This window comes from Mirounga leonina, unplaced genomic scaffold (genome assembly GCF_011800145.1).
Source record: "Mirounga leonina isolate KUSES-001 unplaced genomic scaffold, KU_Mleo_1.0 Mir_94, whole genome shotgun sequence".
NCBI lineage: Eukaryota > Metazoa > Chordata > Mammalia > Carnivora > Phocidae > Mirounga > Mirounga leonina.
In genome coordinates this window covers 29,989,845-30,004,949 of record NW_023270855.1, presented here as the reverse complement: position 1 = coordinate 30,004,949, position 15,105 = coordinate 29,989,845, and the positions used below count along the sequence as shown (strand labels likewise).

At 43.0% G+C, this 15,105-nt stretch overlaps 1 protein-coding gene across 3 annotated transcripts in view; it reads left to right on the top strand.

The window, feature by feature from the left end:
• Positions 1-15,105, top strand: part of PTPRG (protein tyrosine phosphatase receptor type G) — a 705,012-nt gene that overhangs the window by 281,290 nt on the left and 408,617 nt on the right. The gene's annotated exons all lie outside the window — the stretch shown is intronic.

The following is a 15,105-nucleotide window of genomic DNA, read 5'->3' as shown; positions in this document are numbered from 1 at the left end:
TCACTCAAATACTTCCATAGGATACTGACCCAAGAGCAGGACTCAGCACCAAGTTCCCAAACCACACCTTCCAGAACAAGTATTTACTGAGCACTGTGCCAGGCAGCAAGGGGGATGTGCGGGAAGTTGTCTCACACATGGCGTCTGTCTTCATGAGCTAATAATACTGGCAGGTAAAACAAAACACATGGAAAAATTTAGAGTATAAATACTAAACTGTGTATATTGTTAAAGGGAAATTTTGTCCAAAGTAGGATTCTGGCTAGGGTTGCTTTCTGCCTTCCTTCACGGGTCTGATTTTACCTACTTGAGTCTGTCTGTCCTGAGATGTTGATAGGGGAAGATAGGCAAAGATCTTCCTCTGTCCTTTCTGTTTAAGTCCATTTGCCCTACCCCAACCTACACTCCATTTCAAAACATGGATTTTTTTTTTCCAACTAAGATCTGTGCCTCTTGAAAAACAAACCGAACAAAGATGTGAACCTATGTATCTATCTGTATGTATATATGTATTTATATATACGTGTATATACCTGCACACCTTTTTTTTAACCTTGCCCTATTGTGAAGACTCTCCTAGTGCATTATAATGTATGTATAGCAGTAGGAATTTGCAGCCTTATCGGGAGCTAGGCTTGTGGAGGGACATTGATAAGACTCAAACAGGTCTTTTTCTGTCCCCTGAGCCATCTGGGGGGGCAGTACTTACCTGAGGTTTAAACCAGGTGTCAGGTAAGAGCACCACCGCTCTGGAGAACCATACACCCTAGCAATCTGTGATGTGGGGTATGTAGAGAAAGAGTGTTGACTATGCCATACAGAGGGATACTTCATACTTCTGGTTTACCAGATAATGCTGCAAGTATATCTGCATGTTACAATTCTAAATTTGAGATTCAAAACTCCATCCATTTTAGCTTCTTTCCCCTTAACTGACTGAATCAAATATTTGCATTACTTTTTCTAGTAAAGCTGGAGAGCTGCTGGTTTATAGAGGTCTAAGCTGGTTGTGATTTAGATTTTTCTTATTGTCATTGCATTGGAAAGAGAGCACAGTTACTGTACAATTTTCATGTTTGGTGCCGAGCATTTCCTTGCCTGTCTTGTGCCCAGACTCATGTTGAGGGCCCTAAAAAGATCACTGAGCTCTCTAACATGGCAGCTGCTGACCTGAAGGCATGATCGCGTAGGGGGTGACAGTAGTAGTAGGATTTAAATCTTTCACAGCTGGGCAAATGTATTCTTCTTATAGTTCATCTCTGCCCTTTTATTTCCTGTAGGAATTTTTCCCAAGTGTTTCTCTGAAAACCACGGGTTTTGTGATCATCTCGTTGCAATTTACAAGGTTAAGTCTTCTGTAATTAATCCCCTCTATGCTTTCATGGTCTAGATAGAGATGCTGTCACACCCCTTCTAAAGGAACAGGATCTTTGCCCAAGTCTGATGGTTTTTCCAAGTGTATTCTAGAATTCTCTGGCTTCTTGGAGTCTTAACAGAATTTTACTTTCTATATTTTGGTCTTCCGGGTAAAACTTCAAAACTCAGTTTGAAAAAAGACTTGAAATAGCTTTAAAAGTTTATGTTAAAGTAGACTTTATAGTTCTGTAATATTTTACTTAGGGATATAAAATACGATGGTAGGGTAGACCTTTTAAGGTGGAACGCATATGTAATTGTAATTTCTTACTTTCATTACTCATGTTCTTGGTTAGAATAGTGCTTCAGGCTTCATAATAGGAAGCTTGCTATGGTTGAGAGCCTCAGGTTGTATGAACAGGTCTTGCTGGGGGTCCTGGAAGACCTTGGGGGATTGATAGGCATTAAACCAAGAAAGCTTAGGGAGAGACACCTGCTGGAGACCAGGGTGTTGAGGAACCTGGGGTTGGGTTTCCCATGAATTAGGGAGAAGCAAATGTCTATAAACCCTTCTGGGCATAGCTAGGCATACCTCTTCCTACCTCTGGAGGGACTTACAGAGTTCCTTTCCTTTCTTCCCACCACTGTTGCCTTTATTGCTCCAAGTCTACTGGTGGAGGTGTAAGTGATTGTGGTCAAATGTGATGGTCTCAGTCTCTTCTACGCATATGAAACATTAAGACGAAGAATGATGTTGGGGCGCCTGGGTGGCTCGGTTGGTTAAGTGTATGCCTTTGGCTCAGGTCATGGTCCTGGGCTCCTGGGCTCCAGCCCTGAGTTGGGCTCCCTGCTCAGCGGGGAGTCTGCTTCTCCCTCTCCTTCTGCCCTGCTAACTCGTTCTCTTTCTCCCCCTACCTCTCAAATAAATAAATAAATAAATAAATAAATAAATAAATAAATAATCTGTTTTTAAAAAAAGACCAAGAATGGTGTTAATTGTAAAATATATATAACATAAAATTCGCCATTTTAAGCACTGTAAATTGTACAGTTCAGGGACATTTAGTACATTCACAGTATAATGCAACCAGAGCCAGTACCTACTTCCAGAACTTTTTCATCACCCCAAATGGAAACTCCATGCCCATTAAGCAGTCATTCTCAACTTCCCACTTCCTGGCTTCTGGCAACCTCAATCTACTTCCTAAGACCAAGGATTTTTGCAGGATATTAAAAATATGAGATTTAACTTTTTAAGCTATAGATAGCATAAGAACAAGCCAAAAGGATGAGTTATGTTGAAGCAAAGCCCACAGTCTAACCCACAATTTTATGCTTCTTTTTACCGCTCCCCCACCCCAGCCTTGGTGCTAAACATCTTAGGGTGTATCCTTCCCCGCTTTTTCTCATTGCAGGCACACACGTATTCACATATCTTTGATTTTCTTATTACTTATGAGTATGAGGTTATACTGAACACATTCCTCTGCAACTGGCTTTTTTTGAACCTATTTTATGGATATCTCTTCAGATAGGTGCAAACAGCTTTGACTGAGTTACTCTGCAGCCCTGTAGTATTTCGTAGTGTGGATAGTCCATAAATTACTCAGTCATACTACTCCTGGGAGCCCTTTGAAGATTTAGTAATTAATCTAGAGGAAGTTCCGTGAGGAGGGCCAGGCAGGTAGAATTAGCCCCTTTTGTGTATTAGGACACTGACCCTCAGAGAGAGGTTAGATCATTTATCTTAAGTCAGACACAGTACTGCTCTGTGATGCTCTTACTCTCTTTGAGGTCTTAAGGATTTAATTCCAGTGGATTTTTTGTGCTATTGCATGCTGTTTCCTTATTTCTAAAGATAAAATGCCCTTTGTTTGTTGGCCATTTCTTTTTTCTAGTCCATTCTCACCCTATTCTCTTATTCCTGTGTGTGTCTAATACCTCTTCTTCATTCGCACCACAGAGCCTCAGACATTTAGTATTTGGCAGTTTGCAGTTGAGCTATGAATACCTCATTACTCCAAAAATCTCATATTGTGACATCTTGCTTCGAGTTAGAATTGAAAGCCCCCTGTAAGAGCCCCTAATGTGTGTCATATACCTGAAGGAAGTAGACTCGCAGAGGTCAAGTGACTTGCTTAAGTTCATACAGCCCTCCAGTGGCCAAGGCAAGACTCGAACCCACCCCTCCTGAAATCCTATTCTATCATGAATACCAGAGAGACAACATCTCCTGGCCAGTTCCATGCAGTGGGGCACCACGTGAGAAAGAATCCGAAACTCGGATTCATTATGGGATGGTTTCTGTTATCTGCCATGAATAGAAGAGGAGGGCTGACTAGTGGTGGTACCTGTGTCGTGTCTTCCCGTGCCCCAGTGTCCCGTGCTGATGGTGACAATTCTTGAGTTTAACCAGAGACTTGTGATACTTAGCGAGTTGCAAGAGTCAGCCTGGGGACCAATCACAGACTCAGGTGCAGGTCTTAATGTGTTACGAGCCTTTGAGATTAATTAGCCAATAGTTGCTTTAATTCTTTTTTTTTTTTTTAAAGATTTATTTATTTATTTATTCATGAAGACAGAGAGAGAGAGGCAGAGGGAGAAGCAGGCTCCCAAGGAGCAGAGAGCCCGACGCGGGACTCGATCCCAGGACCCCGGGACCATGACCTGAGCCGAAGGCAGACGCTTAACCATCTGAGCCACCCAGGCGCCCGCTTTAATTCTTTTTAAGTGGTTGAATTATACGTGGCTAATTGGTGCTGTTACTGGTGTCTTTTTACTCATCTTGGGAAGACTGATGTCATTCCTAACTTTATCCACTTTTAATTAGTGTATTACTCTTGAATGATATGTTTGTGGAATTGGCTTATTTACTTTTTCCTGCAATCAAATAAGACTTTCTTTTTCCTTTAGAAGAAATGACACAGTTAAACACAGCTGTCTCAACCTCAGCCTATGCACTTTGGGGGCTGGATAATTCTTCGTCATGAGGGTTTGTTCTGTGCTTTGCAGGATGTTTAGCAGCACCCTGGCCTCTGCCCACTAGAAACCAGTAGCCCCACACCTCAGTTTTGACAACTGTGAATTTCTCCAGGCATTACCAAATACCTCAGGGGCAAAATCACCGCTGTATGAGATCCACTGGCTTAAACTCATGCGTGCTTTAACTGGGTTGTAATAATTAAAAAAAATTTTTTTTTTAAGATTTTATTTATTTGTGAGAGAGACAATGAGAGACAGAGAGCATGAGAGGTAGGAGGGTCAGAGGGAGAAGCAGACTTCCTGCCGAGCAGGGAGCCCGATGTGACCCTCGATCCCGGGACTCCAGGATCATGACCTGAGCTGAAGGCAGTCGCTTAACCGACTGAGCCACCCAGGCGCCCGGGTTGTAATAATTTTTTAAAAAGCTCATTTTCTCTGGGCCAGAGCCCATTTGTATTTCAGGTGTTAGAAATGACAGGAAAACATGAAGGAAAATAAACTCATTATCTTGAGAGAGACAGGACGACGTTTGGCTTCACTGTAGAACAGGCTAGGAAAAAACCCACAAATATAAAAGCTCATTTTGCAACAATAGGTGGCACACTAGTACCAGAAGCTACTTCAGAAAATGGATGGAGGACATCGTTTCATGAGTGAATGCATTTCAACCCATTTTTATTAACGACATTGCCAGCTGCTTTTATTTCTTTTGAAAGGATGTTACCGTCACAGTGGTTCTACAGCCAATTTTATTCTCAAAAACGAGTACAAATTTGCCACTTAGTGTAAAAAACAAACCTATAATCACGCTAGTGTTTATAATAGGAAGATCATATCATCATGGGAATAAATGAAATTAACTTCGATGTGTCAATTATTTTCTCAGTGCAGTACAGAAAAAAGACATTTTTTATTTTTCTAGGATATTGGTGTTCCATATATATTTTTTTAACAAGTAAATGAATTTTTACTCTCTGTTAGTACTTTAGTAAAGAAGGTATTAGATATGGCTTCTGTTGAAAACAGGTCCTGAGATAGCCAGCTACAAGGAGCTGAAATTAAGGCAGCGCAATGCCTACTTTAGTAGTAAAGTACCCTGAACTTTTTACTATGGTGTCTTTGGGTATAATTGGAGAAGACTATACATTGAATTTTAAAGATTGTAACCATGGTGCTTATATCTAGCATGACAGACTAGTTCATTACAAGCTCTTTTTAGTAAATTGTACACTAAATAAATTTAAAAATGAACACAGCCCTTTTACTATTTTAGTAAAACTTCACTTCCGGTGTTTTGTGTTTCTAGGTTGTGATGAAAAAATTAGAATATGGAGACAGAATTCTCTGAATGAATATTTACATTTTTTATGATTGTGTCCTTTGACTCGTTTTGCGGTTGGTTTTTAAAAACTTTAAATGGAATAAAGATCAAGCTAGTGGAGACTTTCAAAAAGACTGATAACTTTTTCAAAATAATTCTATTTTAAGTACATTTTAGTATTAATGTTTTTTTTTTTAAAGATTTTATTTATTTGAGAGAGAGAATGAGAGAGAGAGAGCACATGAGAGGGGGGAGGGTCAGAGGGAGAAGCAGACTCCCTGCCGAGCAGGGAGCCCGATGCGGGACTCGATCCCGGGACTCCAGGATCATGACCTGAGCCGAAGGCAGTCGCTTAACCAACTGAGCCACCCAGGCGCCCTAGTATTAATGTTTTAAAATATTTAAAGATGCTTGGATTTTTTTAATCATTAGAGTATGTTGATCATTTATTACATACCGGCTATGTGCCATGCATTGTCTAAGACCTAAGGGACATTGTCGTCCTATAATCCATACAATAATTTTGTAGGAATGAGGAAGTTGAGTCTGAGGGAGGATTATTAAGTAGCTCACATCACAATGTTATTGAATCACAGAGCTGAGATTCAAACCCAGGTCTGATTTTAAATTACCCTTTATCTGAAAATCATAGAATGTCACAGCAAGGAAAAAAAGAGTCATCATGAAATAAAAAAAATCACCATTTATTAACCCCAAAAGAAACAATGGCTTTAACAAGTCATTAATACGTGTTTATAGCATTAGGTAAAAATGTTATGGGGAACTTTAAAATGAATGTGTGGATGATGCTAACACCAACAAACCTATACATCAGTCTTTAAAGATTCTTTTTTATTATTTATTGAAGTACAGTTGACATACAATATTATATTAGTTTCAGGTATATCATATAGTGATTTGACAATTATATACATATGCTCACCCTGGTAAGCATAGTTACCACCTGTCACTGTACAATGTTATTTTAATATTATTGACAGTATTCCTTATGCTATACTTTTCATCTTCATGACTTATTTATTTTATAACTGGAAGTATGTACCTGTTCACACTCTTCTCCTATTTAAGTCATCCTCCCACCTACCTCCTCTATGGCAACTAACATTTTGTTTTCTGTTTTTGTGCATCTATTTCTGCTTTTTGTTTCTTTGCTTTTTTTCTTTCTTTTTCTGGATTTCATGTATAAGTGAAATCATATGGTATTTGTCTTTTGACATGTAACTTCTTTCACTTAGCAGAGTATGCTCTATGTCCAACCTTTTTTTTTGCAAATGGCAAAAATAAACTCATTTCTTCCCATACCTCTCTTACTGGTTTCCTCCTTCCTTTAGGTATGGAAACTTTGTTCAAGTAAAATCATGTTGACAATTGGACTTGTCCTTTCAAGCTGTCACTGACTCAGATGATTCCTCTCTGCTGTTAGGGTGGAAAATGGCTTTTTCCTCTTAGGGCATAGAAGTTTAGCTGTTTTTTAAAATTAAAGTATTTCAGATACCTGAAGCTTCACATGTAGTTGTAACTGGGAAACTGTTTCCTCTAGTAGGTAACATTTTTGCACAACTGTAGGGTCACATCACAACCAGGCTCTTGACATTGATACAATGTGCCTGGCTTACTCAGGTTTGCCCAGATTTCTTGGCCTCATTTATGTGTGTTTGTGTGTGTCCATGTGCACATGTATGCATGTTATGATCTATAGTGTTACCACCTGTGTAGGTTCATGTATCCACCCTCACAGTGAACAGTTCCCAAACCAGATGGATCCCTTGTGTTGTCCTCATTTATCTGTACCTACCCTACCCCCAGCTTCCCACCACTGCCCCTAACTAACCCCTGTCCCCGACAACCACATTTCCAGAATTTTGTCATTTCAAAATGCTCTATGAATGGAATCATACCATCAGTGACATTTTGGAATTTGGCTTTTTTTCTACTCAGTCTGATTTTGATTGTTGAATATATCAATAAGTGGCTTGTTTTTAATGCCAATTTTTAAAATATAGGGACTGTTGTTTTAAGACGATCCGTTAGGAAGCAAGGTTTCATGATCGTAGTTTCGGTGACATAAGGTGTCAAAGGCAGGTTTTTTGCTATAATTGTTGCTCCCCAGAGTGTCCACTGAGTAGCTTTTTTTTAAGTTAAAGGAAAAAAAAAATGGCACAGACATCTCTCCTTGAAGCTTTTGTCAAACTGGGGGCCGAAAACAAAATCCCACAAAGGCATCGATCAAAGATATTGTAGGACAAAGTCCTTGAGGGCAGAAAATGCTGTCTTCCTTTTACTGGTGTGCTATGGTTGGCTGTGAGTGGAGTCCTGTCCTTTGTCTTCAAAGCTTTGGAGAAATGCTCCACATAAAAGAAAATGATGCGGGGGGGCCACTGAAGAGGCTTGTCTTTGTTGTTGTTTATGAGGGGAAGTATTGTTCTCTGCTATTGGCAAAGTAATTTTCAGCTCCAGGTGAGCCGAGATCAGTCACAGTGGTTTTCACAAGCCTTATAAGAAGGCCTAGTGTGGTGTTAATTAGTCAGAGATGGGAGAGGGAGGGCATGTGTTGGCATACATGATCAGGTTGGATTTCCTCCTGGAGGCTGGGGCACTCCTCTGCTCTCATTGCCTCAGAGGACAGTTAGTGCACGTGGATGCCCACGGCTTTTATTGTGTTATTTACTCTTCTGCCATGTATCCTGATGGTGGGGTGCATTGCTGTATGAGACATGCCATATGAGTTGTGACTTTAGATGGAAAGAATTTTATAGGGGCAGAATGAAGATAGGACATGAGCAGAGGTTGAAGGGGTAAATGTCCTTTAAAGGTGTATCATCATGTAATAAATGCGCTGAAACTTTTTAATGTCGTCACCTGGAATAATGGTCTCCCTTGAACTTTGGCCAAAGAACCATAACTCGTATTAGGGTCTAATTAGAGTCTTATACTAATTATTGGAGTTACTGGTAATGTGGGTTATTTCCCAGACTTAAAAGAGTGGCAGAATACAGTTACCTTTTACTATCTGGGCTTCGTGTTCTGGGCCTGTTCATAAAAATCTATTTCAAGGGATTTCCTTCCTGTTCCCTTAGTTTCTTCCTGCCCTGTGCTCAATTCGTATTTCTGCAAAGACTCAAGGTGGTTTACTGGAAAGTTCTAAGGTCTCTGCTAGTATGTGACCCTGGGCCTGATATATAACCTCTCAGGGTCTTAATTGTCTCCAGTGTAAAGTAAAAGATCAGATTTCACTTGATGACCCCCAAAGTCCCCTCCAGTTGTAGCAGTCAACAAAATCTGTGAGTATAAAGTATAAGACCTGCCGCCTTTATCTGACCCGAGATTGAGGAGACGGTGGGTTACTTGGAATTTCTTGCATAGACTCAGGAACTGGCTATTTAATCAAAGGAGTGAGCCAGTCTCATTTGGTTTCTGGTGCTTAGGACCAGGCGGGCACAAGTGGGGTGCTTCATATTAGTTGGGGAATGAGCTAACAGTGGACTGGTACCGTGGAATCGCCTTCCTCCACCCTCTCCTTGAGTGAGGATGGTTTCACCTGTCTCACCTGTAAGGCCTTCCTCGATGACGTCAATGGAAGCATTTAGATGGTGGGCATGTAGGTGTTCACTAGAAAATTCTTTCAATGTTGTATGTTTGAACATATTCATCTTAACATATAGGAAAAAGATCAAGGGGGAATTTCATTGCTTACACTTTGGGAGCAAATCAGAGTGTGTGTTTAGCTGTAGGTCCCTATAGCATAGACTTAATTCCTGGTCTTCTCAGGTTCTTTTTCAGGGTATTCCTGTGGAGTGACAAGTGTCTACAGGGCAAGACTTCGTAATGGGTTAGGGACACCCCCATCTTTACCTTCTCTGCTTTCTTGTGCAAGGCAGTTTATCCCAGTTTTTCATCATGGAGGCTTGGACTCCCCGTGTCATGTTAGGCAGCATGACCCCAGGTTCCTGGGACAGGGCTCTCCTCCCTCCTACATGACTTTGTTTCCCACCCCCCACCCTCCCATCCCCAGGTCATCATTCAATTCTCAGCATATCATTTAAATTAGTAAAAGGAAAGACCTGTTTTGCATGTGTAGTGAGTGTGCAATTCAACTTTTCCCCACTTTAATTAAAAGAGAATTCAGCAGGTTAAGAGAATTACCTAGAAGGAACCTCAGAGTCGCCTCATGTACTTAGCAGAACTAATTTATCAGTGCCAAGTCTGAACAAGCTGCCCAAAGTTGGGTTCATGCTGGTTGAGGAAGAGAGCAGTGGGGCCAGATAACTGTGGGTTAGAATCTGAGATCTCACCCTCTCCTAAGTTAGGGAACTTTAGGTAAGTCACTTACCTTCTCTGAATCCCCAGTTCTTCTCCTTTATAAAACGGGGATGGTAAAATTACTTACCACATGGGATTTTTATGAAAACAAAATAAATAATCCCTATAATATCCCTTTGCACCTGCCACTGATAATGGTGGTAGAATTCTTGCCACCTAATTAAGACTTATTCTATCATTTCAGTCCTCTATTTACTTACCTAGAATTTTGTTCAATACCCCCAGGAGACAAAGGTGTTTTTCTCATAGACACATGGGGATGTCGTCCTGTGACCTGATCTGTAAAGATGTCCGTCTTTGTCTGACATATTGGCAAGTGGATAGTGCTGCCCCGACCCCTGATTGCTGGGTATGGAGGTTCTCAGCCCAGCTGTAAGCAGAACAGCTAAGCTGAGCATCTCAAGGATTCTAGGAGAATTAAGGCAAATCCCAGGAGGATTAGGAAACCACAGTTGTTTGCTTGTCACTTGATCTTTTCTCTAATCAACTATCAAGTTCAGCTCTGCATGGTGAACAGAATTTGTTTCAGCTCTTAATTTTCACCTTGTCGCCATAATCCTCTGGCTGCCATTGACGTCTTTAAACTGGTTCACCAGCCACCCGGAGCATTTAATAACCCAGGCATTTTAAGGTTTCTTCTTCAACATCTGTGCTTTGGAAATTGAGAGGAGACCACATTTTAGGAAATCCCTCAGAAGGAGGCAGGGAGGACCGCGGGATCCAGCTCCTCGTACTGTGTAGTGACTGTTTTCTCATTTTTATCAAATTGTTCCGCTGCTATTTAGTGGTTCTGCAGAAGCTCTGTCATGAGATTTCGGTGTCTTTCAAGGGTCCTCCGTGTCAGCATGCTGCTTGCTGTCAAAGAGGCGCATCCAGTCGTTCTCTTGCTCACCCACGCCGACTCCATTTTCTGTTCTGTTCCATGCCCTGCTTCATGCTCAAGCATTTGGTTGCGTCTGGGTGTCATTTTTGACCAGGAGTCATTTTTGTTGATCGGGGGGATGATGGTGCTTTTGTCCCGAGGGAGGCTGGGGAGTTGCTTTGTGTATATGGCCAAAGTATTTGTGGGGTCAGATATGATGCAAATTAGAACGTTGCCATTTGGTGTCTGTTCCCCACTCTATCCATGTCAACCATATCCGTGCACAACAACAGTGATAATGACAATAATAGTAACAGCAGCTACCAGTGAGAGAGCTCCATTATTGGATCATCTCATTTAATTCTCTAAAAGTCCCTTGAGGAAAACACTATCCGCCCCCCCCCCCCCCCATTTTCTAGCTGAGAAAACAGAGCACTAGGGGTCTCTGTCCAAAGCACCCGTCTTGTAAGTGGTGAAGCCAAGATTTGTACCCAGGCCGTCTCTACCCTATACTCGAGTTTGTACTGACTGTGGGTTGGTCCTTCCTGACTGTTATTCTCAGCTGTGGAGTAGGCGGGGGTAGGAGTGATGTCCTAATACAGATGGCCTCATACCTGAGCTAATAAAATCATCCTGTTTTGGACTTGGGCACCCCCCATGCTGACAGGGCAGGTGGCAGCAAGCTGCTTCCACGACGTGAGCATGGCAGAACCTGCCTGCCTTCTCATTGACTGAGTCCTGTCTTCCTGCGTGTGCATCCCCTGCCGGTGTAGCCAGATTTCCGGGCCCATCGCCCCAAGGATAAAATGTATGTCCTCTGAGGGCCATGTAGCTGCGGCAGCCACAGAAGGCCTGGGGTGTTGTAGCCAGGTTATTTTCTGCTGGCTTTATCTGGGCCCTTCTAGGAAACGCCGAGATTCGGCACTTGTTCAAAAGGCACTGACATCTAATTATCATCCTGTAGGCTGTTGCTATCACAGGGCTGCAGAGTTAAGTCAGTGCTGAAACAGGCTTCCTTTGCCCGTCAGAGCTGCTCTGGTTTGTTTATGGTTATAATCTTTAACTCTTCTGAATGGGCCAACATAAGGATAGTGCAGAGATTGGGTCAGCTGTAAATGAACCAGGAAAACTCCTCTGGTCCAGGTAACTTGTGCAAACGCCATCTCCACTACATCCAGAAATGGGCTGACTTTCATCTGTCCCCTCTTTAGGGACACTGCCTCCAATTACTTTCCTTGGATATCACTTTGTTATTCTACACTGCCTATGGAACACCTGTATGTATTTCCCTATCCCCAGCTTTGATGCACATGCAGAAATGCTCTTTATTTTCCCCACGGTAACACACACTTCTGTTCACACTTCACCGTGATCATTACCCTTACTTAGCTCTGGCCTCCCAGAGGAGCAGAAGATGACGTTGGGGATCCGGAAGGCTTCTGACCCCCTGTCCAGGGTGGTGTGAGATTAGGGCTGTCACTGAGGACCAGACGGAGAAAGGAGGAGCATGTCCGCATGTTAAAGCACCTGGCTGGGAGTTGGGGGGAGAGAAGTGGGCATAGTTGGTTCTGTAAAAATGACAATTTATTCAGAGTTTTCCCCTCTGGAACAGGTTGCTCCTTTATCCTGGTGGAGACTTGGGTTTGTATGGAAGAGATACCGCCAGAGTGCTAGGGCCCGAGTTCCGAGAAGGGCTAGACAGGAGACTGAAGGCTTCTTACTGGCTGTGAAGAGCATCAGCCTTTGAGCCAGCAGTAGTCCTTCCTCAGATTGCCCAGGATTGGGAAGGAAGCTCTACCAGATGGCCTCCTGGCCCCAGAAGTTCCCTCTGGAGCCGAGCAGGGTTTTCTTGTCACTGTGATTCAGCAACAGCAGGCGTTGATGGCGCTCCCACTGGGTGCCTGGCATGGCCTCCTGCCTCCTGCCTCCCGCAGCCTGCAGCCTTCCTCCATGGCCAAGGAGCGACTGCGTGTGGAGGCAGAGCAGAGGCCCCCATTGAGCTCCGTGGTTGCCTGAAGTGAGAATGGTTAAGTGGGTAATTAATGGAAGCAAAAAGCCAAGGGAAGTGGGTCCCTGCTGGGTAGCTGGTTAGTTATAATGGGGCTGAAGTTGGTAACCTTTCCAAAATTCCAGTCTTTTCCCTTCTCTTCTTTCTCCTCTTTGTGTTTTATAATAATAACTTCAGCAATTCATTGCTTTTGTATGAGCCATAACTAAGCTCTTTGCACCCAGTATCCATTTGATCTTTTCATGACTCTTGAATTCGTATTAAAAACAGGGGAATTGAGGCCCAGTGAAGTAAAGTGATGTGTTCAAGGTCATGAGTTTTGGTAGATGACAGAAGCTGGGCCTGGGAAGGCTCTCTTTTATAAGGTGAGGGAAGCCCAGAGCTGTGTGGACCCCAATGGTGAGCTCCCACCTCAGCCTACAGTTGGGCTATAAAGTTGGAGTGCTGCAGAGAGTCTGAGGACTTGGGACAGGGCAGGCCTGAGCACCTTTCTCCAGACAGCCCAGAACCTGAGCCCCTGGTGTGGTTCCCTTCCCCTGTGGCTGTCCCGCAGATGTGGCTTAACAAGTCGGGTTGGTTAGGTATGCCCGTGTGTGTCAGGTCTCCTGTTTCACTCCATTTTCCTCGCTCTGCCCTTGATGTCTCTCTTCACGAAATGAAGAAGTACGGAGGAGAAGAGAAGGGACATGTCTTGAGATCTGGGTTTGTGCCAAGCGCTGGACTGGGCATTTAAAATGTTATGTGTTGGGGCACCTGGGTGGCTTAGTCAGATAAGCATCCACCTTCAGCTCAGGTCATGATTCTGAGGTCCTGGGATTGAGCCCCACCATCAGGCTCCCTGCTTAGCAGGGAGTCTGCTTCTCTGTCTCCCTCTGCCTGCCTCCCCCCGCCCCCCCGCTCGTGCTATCTCTCTCAAATAAGTAAATAAAATCTTTAAGATGATTTAAAATGTTATGTCCTGTCATCCTCATAAAAACTCTGTGCACTGGATCGTGTTCTATCTTATCTCATGGTGAAAGAGGCCTGGGATCAGAGAGGGTGAGGTATCTTTTATGTCCCTTCTTTGTTCACAATCCTCTTGTGGTTCCTTGCCTCTCAGAACAGATTCCAGAATCCCTGAGTTCCAGAAGAAAAGCCTTATATAATCTTGCCCATGGTTATCTGACTTCATTTCCTACCTCTCTGCCCCAGTGCCCTGGCCTCTCTGCAGTCCCTCGGTGTGCTGTCCACTTCCCACCTGGCTTGGCTTGTGTGTCGTCTCTTGCCTCCATCTCTCTTTCCTTGCTCATCTCCCCATTTCACGTGCCCCCTCCTTCTGCTAAATGTTTCTCGTGTGAGTTTGATTTTGAAGGTTTTGATGGGCAAAGTGAACACATTTGGCTTATAGAATTGCCCTGAGGCTAATTTGTAACAGAACATTGTTTGTGAAGGGATGGATTTTTTGTTTGAGTAAGCACAAGTAAGGCAAACATTCCAGGGTCAATGTCAAATGCTGTTTCTTAAAGCTTTTGAACTTTCGAGGGCCAGGCTGTCTAGTTTTCGTACTTAGCATTTTGGATTCCTTTGGGCATCGCTCTTCATACCTGAAATAGCCTCATATTTAATTCAACATGCATATTTATAACAAGGTTTTATTTGATAACTCCCTTAGGCATTTTTTTTTTTTTTTTTTTTTTAAGATTTCAGCAGCATCATGGGATCTCTGGTCTTTGGGTTGGTAACCAAGACCTGTCCAAGATCTTTTTTTGGTAGAGCAAGTCCGGTCTCCTGTGTGGCCTCCCTGCTTTGCAGACAGTGAGGAAGATGGGATTTCACTTGCTAGCCACTGTGGCCTTTCCTGCCCCAAATTTTAGTTTTGCTCTGAGGTATCTGTGCATGGTCCATTGTCCTAGCTTAACTGCCAGTTCCAGGTCAAGCGATGATGCGGTCCATGAGGGACTGGGTTCAGATGATGGACAATACTCAGATCTCTCTACATACAGGTTTCCCACTTGGAAGCATCTCCATGGAATTCAGAGTTTATTTTCTCTTTTGACTTAGGGGTGTCCTTGCGCAAACCCCTGTGGTCCTACTGAGCAGGTGACACAGCACAAAATGAACATCTTGTGGTCAGTCTGTAGGAGGCAGATCTTTGTGAAAAATTAAATCATGTTTCGGTATTTTGGCTGCATGACTAAAAAAAAAAAAAAGTCGAAACCCTGAACGAACATTTGCTTTTCAGTCAGGCGGCTGCAG